We start from the raw sequence: 12552 nt of genomic DNA, 5'->3' as shown, positions 1-12552 counted from the left end.
CCCAGTCACTGCCATGATGTGTGAAGTACAAAATGATCAGCTGATTATGAGGCCGATACGGAAAACATCTTCAAACATTCAGTAGGAACTGTAGGCAACTGTGTTTTTTTTTTGTTCCTGTCTATGTTATGGAGTGAATATAGACTGCATGGGTGCAGAGAAGACAAATAGCCCAACACGAATGCATTAGTATGGATGCTGTTATTCATCCAGGTTGTTGTCTCAGTTCCATTACACGGTGTTTTCTTCACAAAATGCCTCAGAGGCTAAATATTTATCAAAGACTGCTAGATTTATGGAAGCTGCTTTTAAACATGGTCTTTTTCTGTGTTTTTCTGCAACAACAGCAGCAAAGAGCACTTGAGTCATTCAAGATAACCTTGGATTGTAAATCATCATTCCTGGAAAATACTATTGCCTGATTTTTGTTCTAGTTTAAAGTAGCATATCCTGTTTGATACAAAGTACCCCTCGAATGCAATCCCAGCAATGTAAGACATCTGACAAACAGTGTAGTCATCATCCTCCTGGGCTTATTATTAAAACTAAGAGCAGTGTGTTGTGTTGATGAAGGTCACCACCATCACATTTCATAAAGGATCTCTGACTTTTACACTCCAAAATCACACAGACATACTGCATGTATATGCCTCATATGAAGCGTAGCCCATTGGATAAAGATGACAGGATGCACAGCACCACATATCTGGCAGATCTACACTTCATGATGTCACTTGAGCGAAAGGAGGGAAACAATAGAAGTGATGCAGACTGTGGAGAGGAGATGCCCTTTGGAGAGAAAATGTCAACTCTCAACTTATAAGACGTCTGTTGGGGATTCTCCTACTAACCTTTACTACGAGGAAAAAAAAACTCTCATTAGACTGTAAAACTTTTTTAAAAAATGCAATTAACTTTTCTTTAATGACTCTGATGTATTCAGCCTGAGCTGTAAATTAATTTAAAGTCTGCAGCGCTTGTCCACCAAAATGTAATTACACTTTATTAAAAAGTAAAGTATGTGATATACTGTGCAGTGTAATGCACCATCCAACAGCGTGGCAGAAAAGATTTCAGCAGTCCCGCTGACTTAAAATTAAATATTGATACTGATATTGTCTCTCTATAAAGTTGTTATGGTGAATGTGTTAGCAAACTGTTGCTTATGTACACATCCAGCAGACATTGAGCAATATTATCATTTATTTGAAGTTGTATATCTTTCCACATGACAAATGTAAGTCCAATATTCTCTCTCCTTTTTGACTCCTGAGGGAAATATCTGGCTTTTTAGCAGCTAAATGCTTCACTATGTTCAGCTGGTTGCTAACTTTCTCTGTCTGCTGTAGCAGGGCAGGTAGTGTACAGAGTGTTTATCACAGCTGTTTCACTGAAAACAGCTGACCTGAGGAATCCATTGGTACAATGTCATACTTGAAAGTCGCACAATGGGCTAAATGACACTCCAAAGTTACGATAAATTATGGCTGGATGGATTAGCATGGCTATTCACGAAGGGGTCCCTTGAGCTCTGACCTCAATATATGTGAATGAAAACGGGTCCTATGGGTACCCACGAGTCTCCCCTTTACAGACATGCCCACTTTATGATAATCACATGATGTTTTGGGCAAAAACCATACAGTTTTATGCATGCTGTACAATTATGCTACTTTCACCTATTCTAAAATGATGTGGGTCTATTCGAACATTTCTACATACTGGGGTCCCGAAACAGTCTTCGAATTGCATAAATTGGGTATGAGTGGAAAGCCGAGACTCTTGTGGATCCAATGAGTCCAATTGAATGCCCGCAAGTGATCTGGGATCAGTTGTTTTGGTCCGCACAAGATTGCGATTACTGCGTTCACAACCACCCAAACGAACCGCACCAGAGTTCGATAGAAACTGATTAAATGTTGGCTTTTGAAAGCGCCCTAAAAAATATAAATCTTGAAAAGAAGCTTCTCGATACTTTGAGGAAGAAAATGGGATGTAGGTCTTTTTTTTACCTCTGACTTATAAAACAGTCTTACACTGGTAACAGTCCAACAACTCTTCTCTACGATCCACTGTGCACTAAATCCTGGGTGAGCTGTGTAAATGTTTACATGCTGCTCTGAGCTGTGGGTCGTCTTATCCCAGCGGGAGACAAGAGTGGGCGCTTAGATTAGACCTCTCAGAGGCTCCTGTGACGCACAAAGAATTGAATTCATGTTCTACAAGCATTGATTTCTACGGTCCATTGTATACAGTAAACATCTGAGAAGAAATCCATTTTTAACCTCTATATAATCTTCTGGTTCAATATAATACGGCACGTCGATGTTGACTGCACTCACAAACTGATTATTTCTATTCATATCCGAAAAAAGAAAAAAAAACACACAAACACAGTTTCAGCCCCGTTTACAGTACAAACTAAAAGCACGCCTTGTGGTGTCTACCAATAGCTGTATTTAACTGGGGCAAGCTGGGTGAGCCAGGCTGCTTCTCCCTCCTGGGCCCTGATCCCATCATCCCTAGTGATGAAAAAAACTAAACAAAGCAGACAAACAGTTTATTGCTGAATTCCACGAGCCTTGCAGTTTATTCCTTTCAGTTATCTCCTCTGAGAATGCACGAAGCTGCAGGGTGCAGACTGTCATCCTGTGATTGTACCACAGCAGAGGATGAAAAACAACTTTTTTTTGTCTCGAGCTGAGAGGGACGAAACAGAGGAACAAGTTGCGCTGCTGTTGCAGGGGGACCACCATGAAGCCAGAGAGGGGGGTTAGTTTGGACAGGTAACCTCTCAGATAGAGGTAATGAAATTGTCAGGCGACCCACATCTCTGATGTATCCAATTATACAAGCTAATATTATCGTGTTGGGTCAGTCTTAATTACTTTACCTTTCCAGACCATTCCCCAAATGATAAATTAACCAGCTCCGTACGAATATTTACTAAGGTCGGTACAGGCAGCAACAGTTAATCGTTAATCTTTATTTCCATAGAGGGCGGGAAGATTTAATTGGCTGTCACTCACTGTTAGCTGGTTAGAGACAAATGCATGATGGATTACAAGATGATTTACAGGAAAAGCCTTGAGATTACCTGCTATTTATATTTAAATGTTCTGTTATCCCGGAAGAGCAATTTAGTGGTTAGTAAAGTATAATAAGAACTTTCTTATCCATCCAGCGATGCATATGGTATACCAAATGATTTGGAACTTAAAAGTAAAAAAAAATGGCATCTTTTCTCTTCATACTTTGTTTTAGAGATGCACCGATACCGATACTGGATCGGATATGGGGCTGATGTCGATTCAACTTGCTGGATCGGATATCGGTGACATTGGGGCCGATCCATTCAACTCAATTTTATGTTTATATACCATATACATTATTCACTGCATTTTTAATTCCTGTTTAAGTTTTGACCAATTTGTTGCTGTATAAAAGAGGTTTACATTTGAGTTGTAATTCCTGTTAATTTTAAGATTTTCCTGGTGTATGATTTGTCATTTTAATAATAAAGAACAATTAAATAAATTTATATCTATGTATTTATTGATCACATTTTCCTTTATAAAGTGAGGAAAGCGAGGTTAAAGTCAAGCCTGATGTTACCTTATAAAGGAATGATCCCTGTCACTTCCACACAGTGAGGCATACAGCGTATTAATTAAACACTGGTATCGGATCGGTACTCGGTATCGGACGATACCCAAAGCCCAAAAAATCCCTACTTTGTTTCTAGTCATATCTCAGAAGTCTGTCCATTACCCGAAAGATTAATATTGCTCTGGAGTTATTATATGTCTGTAAAAGGTATAAACACAACACCTCTTCCACATTCAATTCTCACAAATTGAAGATCTTGTTGGTAAAATCCTCACGTCACCAGAATCTCAGCCTTTTGGAATAATACATAGGTGGAGATCTGCCCGGATCAGAAGAAAAAGCCCATCATCCCTCTGCCTTTAGCTGTTTGTAATGAATGTCACCTCCACTATAAACCTATTTTCCTGATGCTCTGTCGACAGAGCAGATTGACAGCTGGCCCTTGCAGGCGTCCCATTCTAACAGTGTTTAAGCGGCGCTCCTTACAGTTTGGGGAACTGCTATTCCTCTAGGATTCACACCTTACGGGAGGGCTAATATGGAGTAAAGTGGCTATCATCGATATTTTTATAGAAACAATGTATCAATGTGAAAACAATGTGACAGTGTGAAAGGGGTCGCTCGTAGCGATGATCCTACGGAGAATTACTCATCTGAACCTGCAGCTCCCCTCGGCTTTACAGTCTGGCCCACAATTATACTGTTTTGGTTCACTCTCGCAGCCTCAGTAGGCAGCTGTTTTTAGCAATAAAGCTCTAAAAACCCCACTGTGCAGGACGCTGTTTCCAGTCTTTGTGCAAACTAACTTCACATTTACCGTACAGACATTCGTGGTATTAATCTTCTTATCTCCCTCTTGGCATGAAAGTGAATAAGCGTATTTAAAAAAAATGTTAAACTACTCCTTTAATGTTATGTGACTGTGCAAAACAATGACTTATATTTTTCCCTTTCTTCTAATTTAATCTTCAACAATGCCTGTATATGTTTGTCCTTCATGTGAGTTGTCAAGATGTGGGGTGTCTGACGCTTGCATTGGGACCACTTCATTCACTATTCTCCGCTGACAAATTAGCCTATACTGTGAATGTAGCTCTCAACTGCATAATTTAGTCCTGTCCGTCTACTTCTCTCTGATATTTCAGAACAATTACTCCAGAAATCCTCCATTATTTCCTTTTGAATATCTCTCACTGATACAGTTGAAAACTCCATATTGACACGCCGGATTCAAAAGCTCGACAGACCTAGCAATATATCAGAAATTCAATCTGACCGACATAAAGTGTTTCAGCGCTTCAACACTATAGATAGTGTACCTTTACGATGAAGAGTCATGCTACAAAAACACAGACTGCTCAGCTACTCTTGTTTCATCTCTTGTGTGTGGAGAGCTGACAGCATACAGTACATACACGGTACCTCCTGTAATATCAAAGTAATTTAGGATACCATATTACTCTGGCGTCTGAGACCCGGAGTGACAACCATCTAAATGCATTGCACTACAGGGACCATCCCCACATATAACAATCCATCGATTTTAGGTCATTTACGCCAGTAAATCTCAGCATGGGGTCCGTGGCACTCAAACGTTTTCAGATTCATTCATTTAAATCATCATGATATATTTTTTTTTTTTACAAAGGGCATCATAGTTCAACAAATTATATTTACATTTTTAAATCTGCAGTGTAATTGTTCATAAATTATGTTCTAATCTCACAAATCTATAACACTTAGAATCTGCAAATATGTTTAATACATGTCTAATATCTTTCTAGTGCATTTCTCTTGTGTTGTTCTTTCACATAACCAAGACTAGAAGTGTAAAAAAAAAATAGGCTATATGTCAAATTGTTCCAAGGGACATACATGTCTGTATATTCTTTATCTTGTAAGGGGTCCGTGGCTGAAAAAATATTGAGAACCTCTGATTTAAGCCATAAGGTTCGATTTAGCCTGCCAGATGTTTGTAGAGAAAAATAATTGAAATTAATTTTTAAAAAAATGAAAAATTGCTATTAATGTTGTTTCACTTTTTTTGAAGTAAAAATGCTCTTTAAATATGTAGGATCCCTAATTATTAATTATTTTTCATAATCTGAGCACAGCAGGCAGGATGACACTGCAGGAGGTCAGTTTGGCGTGAGTGAGGTAAGAAAAAATAGAGAAGCAGAGACAGTTCCAGATAAAAGGCATTTCAATTCAAGGAACTTAGGATCCTAGTACCATTTTGCATCTTAACAATATACAATAGGTGTTTGCTTTTGGCCCGTGGCCCACCATTAAGTTTCTGTTTTGGCCCCCCAAAGGGAAAAAGATATAGATATAGAGATAAAGAAGGCACATTTTGAGTCTAACCTTACTGGTGTAAGCTGCATTTGAGGTGCATGCTGATGAGTTCAGTGTCTCAGGGGAGTTCAGTGACAGACTGGCAAAAGGCCTGTTCTTGCTGTAATGCTGGAATAAACATGTTTCCCTACAGGGAGAAGGTCAGTGAATAAGCATGAAGGTTAGAGTAATTATCATTTGTCAACGCTTATCACCATTCTGCACCCCACAGAGTGACATCTTAGACCGGCTCCTATTAACAGAAGCTCCCACTGAGGGGCTCCAATCTCACGACCAAAGGCAAGCGAAGACCACGACGGCATCATCGGACATCACAGATGTCCGTGGTGCGCGTTGTCCTGAAGGGTGTGACGGAGCTGACATGAATACATAACAGTGGCTGCGTGGAAGACTCCATACGATATTTATAAAGGTGGTCTGCAGGTCGAATTGATGGATGGGACAAGCCAATACTTATAAATTAAAAATGAGTACCAGCTTTGCTAGAAGCTCGGACACTAGGCCCGTGTGTAAATGTCAGCGCAAAGTGACAGGAGGAAAATGAGATTGGTCAAATCCTTTGAGAAATGCAACCATCAACGAGGGGATTCACAGCTCAAGATATATTTTTGGTTTCAAGCAGCACTGATTTCTGCTTTATATATAATACTTCTGCTTAAATACACACAGACTATGTTAAATCATCATTTCGTTGTTTTGTTAGCAATGGTGGTGCATCTGTGTCGTGCTAAAAAGCGTGCCCTATACTGTTCATACTGTATATATCTTAGCTTTTTCCTATCCTCCACATTCTATATATTATACATATGGACATTACACTGCACGTTAATGCTTCTTTTGCACTTCTGGTTAGGTGCTAAGTGAATTTCGTTGTCCCTGTGCGATGACAATGAAGTTGAATCTGATCATCATCCATTGTTAAAAACACACCTTGGTTGGAAACCATTTTCCAAGATAGGCCTTTCTTTCCCTTCCCTCAAATGAAGCCAAATTAAAAGGTGAATTAAATATTTACAGTATGGAGTGTGGGAATCAGTGGTGTCTGTAATAGTGTGTGTGTGTGTGTGTGGTGCATGAGTGGAAAAATATGTGTGTGCGGGTGTTGTAAAGGTGCATAAGAGAACTAAAACAACTGGGTGTTCCCAGCAGCTCTAATGATCACCTGCAGCGAGAGCAAAGACAGGTGAATCACACAGCACACCAAATGACACCACAGGGGTCATCACAAGTTGAACCGATTAAACTCTACCCAGCGGCCACGGCGTGTCGTTACCTCAGTCACGGTGTGAAGGGGTACAATAAATTAGCTAGCATGGGGAGATGGCAGCCGAGCTGCTGCTGCTGATGAATCAGTTACCTGTTATCGACCTGTTATTATCCATTTCCCTCTCTGACTTGATAAATTAAAATTATGTGTATAGGATACACCAGGGTTATAGTTTTAATTAATGCAATTTTATAAAAATGTGTTTTGCATAAATGCCCAGCCGGGTACTTAAATGGGGGTGTGTGTGTGGAAATGCTTTGCAGAGTGTTTGTGGGATTGACTTAGGCCAGAGTTGAGCTATTATTATTTTCACATTATTGGTATGTATTACTAATTAGAACCACCAGTTCTCTTATGCATCCATGCCATTCTCACCTGAATAACACTAGGACTCTGGGACGGCCAAAAGGAGCCTGACTAAAAATAACAACACAAAACCCAGTATATTACGAAAATAAAAGGGAATTTAAACAGGTATATAACTATGTGCATGAATGTCTGTATTTGCCTGCAGGTAGACACATTTTACCACCAGCCTCGTGTTCACCCACTACAGCAGCTCCCCATGGAGAGACATCCACCTCTACATCATGTACAGTGAGAGCAGAGAGTCCACTAAGGCAGCACCTACTGACCCTGTCAGGTAAAGCGAGAACAGAGCTTGTCAGCAGAGATCCCACCGAGTTAAAAGAGGATTTTACTTTTCCTAAAAGAGAGGAAAGAGGAAACTAATAAATGGGGGGGGGGGAATGAGGAAAAGCTGGCTGATGCATTCTGAAAAAAACAAAATACTTAACTGCTTTTGCTGCAAGCTCATCTCTCAGAAAAATTGATTTTGAATTTTTTCATTGTGTGCAATATTTGTAATTAAAGTGTGGCCCTTAGGGCCTTGAACACATTACCGGTTGATTTGATTATTGATTTGTAAAATGTCTACACACGTATTTGTTTTCTTTTGTGCAATACTTTTGAGTTCTGGTTATTCTTACAGTTGCTTTAGTTTTTTGTCCATCATAGTATTTCGTTTAGGTTATTTAAGAAATATCATATCTATTATTTTTAAGTAATAAAGGATAGTTTGTGCTCTAAAGTAAGGTGTTTTAGTATCATTTTTGATTCACAGCACATTAGTGTGTGCGTGTGGGAAAGAAGGGGATCCTGAACAGATTTCGGCAAGAGCTCCAAAAATACTAGGGCCGCCCTCGGTGGGATGTAACTCGTGCCTGGGTGAGTATTGACCCGATATGTGTGGCTGAGTGGTCTGGTGAGTGGTGATCGCGTAGGATCTGAGTGATGTCTCTGGTTTGTTTGGCAATGTGCTTCCTGTAGGTTTCCCAGTTTGCTTTTTGGTAGTTGTACCGTGGTTCCTGTGGCATGTGCTGGAGCGTGAGGGAGAAAGTAGCGAGGATGGTGGTCGCTGCCGATGTCGTAGTTGAAGTCCTGGAGTGTGGTTGAGAGGTCTGGTGATGAGAGTGCCAGGTCCAGTGTGTCCATGGTGGAGTATGCAGAGTGGATGTGAGTAGGTTCGTCAATATTGAGGATAGTGAGGTGGCTGGTGTCCAATATTTCTCTTAGAGCTATTCCTGATCTGTTTGTAGTGTTGCAGTTAAAATCCTTGTGCTTGGCATTAAAATCTCCCAGTATGAACACATTTCTGTTGTTATTGGTGATGGTTCTGCTGTGTTTTTTCCGAGGGCTGTACTCCAGTGGGACAATATATTGATCAAATGAGAAGAGTGTGGATTTATTTTTATTATTATTATTTGCTAGTTCTTCTTGTGTGAGGTTGTGTGATGGACGCCTGTGCCTAAGGGGGTAGAACAGGACCTGCTTTAATCACAAGGTTGGCGGTTCGATCCCCTGCTCATCCTGGTTGCATGTCAAGGTGTTCTTGAGCGAGACACTGAATCCCAAGTTGCTCTCCAGGCGCTTTACAGCATCCCACTTCTCCTAAATGCTTAAGATGGGTTAAATTCACAAGTCAAATTTTATGTATGTACGAATGTAAGTTTTGAAGTTAAGAAGGGTTTCTCTGTATTCCATGCCTTGTTTGATTAAATGTGCCACTTCTCCCTCATGGCCTTCTTTAAAAAAACATCCATTTTCATTTCATTTCTTTTCTGAGGAGGGTTTTGTAATTGAAGGTTACAGTGACCGTTTTTTTTCAGTCAGTTCGCTTTAATTTTTCCTTATTCCTCAGATGTTAATGTGTAAAAAGGTGGTAGCCATAAAAGAAGGTTAAAAGGATTAGATAGGTAAAAAAAACAAAACTAAAATAGGATCAAATATATTTAGTAAATGAGCAGTTTAAACGATGGAACTGTTTAGAAAGTTTGTGTTCATTCTGACGCTTTACAGGATTTTCTGTATTGTTGTGTCATCTTTGCATAATAGTTTGAGATCTTTGTGTATCTTGGTGAGCTTTGTGCTGGGGTCCTGAGGGGTCAGTGGGATGTGGGAGTTGGGCGGGGGACTGGAACGTTGAATGATTTTGTTGTTGGAGGCTTCTTGGTGCCGTGGTTGTGAAGGCTAGGTAGGTGGGGCAATTATTTTGCAGATGGAGGGATGCTTGCCACCGCAGTTGGCATATTTGTAGGTGGTGGGCTGTTGAGTGCTGGTGATACAAAGTGCTTTGGTTGTAGTTGCCTTGTTTTTCCAGCCACACCAGTTTCCCCTTGATAATCAGCTGTTTGGTTTGCCAGTGAGTGGGGGCTGGTGGGGCTTTACTTGTGCTGAAATGAGTCTTTGGACCAGGGGGAAGAAGGGTTGAGTGGGAGTGTATGTCGTATAATGGCGTGTTTCCACTGCATGGTACAGCTAAGCTCGATTCAACTCACTTTTGGAACCAGATCCTCCTTTTCTCTATGTTGTGTTTCCATTGCAGATAGTAAACCGATGGTTTGCATCGGATCAGTTCTTCATAGATGGATTGGTTGGTGGTAAAGATGCCGTAATTGATGTCGTCTATGACCACTGGTATGAGTGAGGGTGTGATCTGTGTTCTTCTTCCTTTCGTGCTCTCTTCTGCTGAAATATTCACTGTATTTGTCCTTGTTTTGGTTGAAGGTCTCTGCAAAGGTTGCTGGATGGGGGGGTGCATGCATCAGGGTTGTGCTCATCAGTCCCATAGTGTTTTGCAGTTGTGGAATGAAGAGGGCAAGTGGATTTGATATGAAGTTCTTATTGAGTTCCGTAAATAGTTGGTGGATTCTGTTCAGTATTGTTGCTAGGATCTGGGTTTCAGCAGAGGTGTTGGGTTTGGGGGTTCCTGTTGCATTAGTGCTGGTGGTTGGATTGGTGATTGGAGAGGTGAGCGCTGGTTGAGCGCTGGTGTTTCCTTTAGTGCTTTGGTTTCTTGTAGTTTGTGATTGTTCTTTTGTGGAGCAGTGGCTCCCCCTGGTGGTGTGACGGGCTGCAGTGAATCCAGAAACTTGAGGGTTTCTTTGTTAAAACGGTCTACTGAGGGTGATCGGTTTGAGATTTATTGGCTAGCTGCTCATGGGCGGTACAGACGTGGGTCTTTGGGGGGTTGGGTAGGTGGTAGGTTGGAGCTGTCTGGTTTTCTGCTGGTTGTCTTGTAGTTGTTCCTGTGATGGTTTTGTCCTGTTGTGATCTTTTCAGGTTTGGGGGAATGTGAGTGTTTTTTTGTGGTGGTTGTAGACTTTTCCACTCATTGAATGTTTCCTTTTTGGTTTGTCTGGTGCAAATGCTGAGGTCCAGATGTTCTGCATCTCTTCCTTTGATAGAGGTCTGATTGCCATTTTGGTTAGTGGGTATGATTGTTTTGTATTTGAGAGTATGGAATAAGATCAAATTAAATCTATCATGTGCATGCGCACAAGCGGCACCTCACCCCTTTCACCAAAACCGTCTTGGTTTGTCTTTCCACCGGCCTCTTCGACCGTTCCAACAATATGGTTGAAATGAACTCTTAATCCGTAGTGTTAGATGGGAAAACGTGCCGACCCTACATGTCGTTTTCCCCCACTGTGTCTCTCTCTCGAAAAATAATCAACTAATTCCCAGTGATTATCGAATAGTATTTTTGCTGGGAATGCACATCCCTAAAATAGATAAAGATGAAAAGCTGCTAGTCCGTTCTCCTGCTCTACTCAATCCATTGTCATGTTCTGTGTCTGTTTCGCATGTGACTCAAACTCAGTCACACTCAATCTCTCTCTCCTCTGAACATGTTCTTATAACTGAATGTGAATGTCAAGAGTCAACAATGAAAGCAAATCCACAGCTGTAAATGTGCAATACTGTGTTGCACACATGTTACTGTATAAAGTATAAGCCCATAACAAAACAGGATGCAATGCAATGCAATCTAGTTGTTTGTTTGCATATGATAACATATTTCAAAGCCACAAATTACACAGAAAAATCCAGATGCTGTCGGCTACGGTCCCCTACCGTCTTGTCTCAGTAGGTGTGCAGAAACAGCTGTTGTTGTGGTTAATGTACAAATCATTCACATAATTCACAACTGAGAAGTACAGAAGGTATTTTATCTTCTTAAACCCAATGGATTTTTATTAGCATTACTTTATTGTCTGTCATTTTTACAATGAAACGCTTCTGGAAGAAATGTTAGCAAACCGGTTTGTGTTCCATGAGCGAAAGAGACAGTTTTCCAATCTGCCTGTGGGTTTTACTACTATACACCACCAACACAACAAGTTCAATCTAATAACAGACCTCCAGCAAAATCAGGCATGCTGATGTTGAGAATGTTATCTGGTACCTTCCACACACACTGACTGAATATTGTGTTGATATGGTATGTGAATGAAATAGCTTAATACTAAAATATTAGATTTCTTTTCTTATTTATGGTTCTTTTACTAGTTGTAAGGCATTCTCCTCCTTACATTGTCATGGTAACGTGTGCTATATCAGCCAAATCTACAACAATAACAGCCAGGTAATTTCAACCACCTCATCATCTACCTTTAATTGGAGAACACAAAAATTTAATTGTTAAATATAGCAGTAGTTTCTGATTTTATCAGAGCAATTAAAAGCCCTCTAAACTCTTTCATTTACTGACTTTCATTTTGAACAATTAGGAAGGTATATCAAGTATTCATAATTAGATTATGTATATTTCTATTATTGTCAGTTTGGCACCCAATGTCCACGGTTTGATGGGATAATTAGCTTCCAAACAGTTTACTCGTATTTACAACTTCAGTACTCGGAAGCCGCTATTGCCACTGATTTATGTGTGATATTTCTATCAGATTGTAGTAATCCATACATTTGGCCTAAGCCTAAAAGAACAGCACACATCCGCCAAAAGATATAAGTGCATGCTT

The 12552-nt window shown here is 40.3% G+C and overlaps 1 protein-coding gene across 5 annotated transcripts in view; it reads right to left on the bottom strand.

Annotated features, from left to right (window-relative positions):
• slc2a9l2 (solute carrier family 2 member 9, like 2) overlaps nucleotides 1-12552 on the bottom strand; it is a 139917-nt gene that overhangs the window by 93519 nt on the left and 33846 nt on the right. The window lies entirely within an intron of this gene.

The sequence above is a fragment of the Sebastes umbrosus genome, chromosome 1, assembly GCF_015220745.1.
Source record: "Sebastes umbrosus isolate fSebUmb1 chromosome 1, fSebUmb1.pri, whole genome shotgun sequence".
In the NCBI taxonomy this organism is placed as follows: domain Eukaryota; kingdom Metazoa; phylum Chordata; class Actinopteri; order Perciformes; family Sebastidae; genus Sebastes; species Sebastes umbrosus.
The sequence above is the reverse complement of the archived record's forward strand: the minus strand, read 5'-3'. Positions and strand labels throughout refer to the sequence as shown.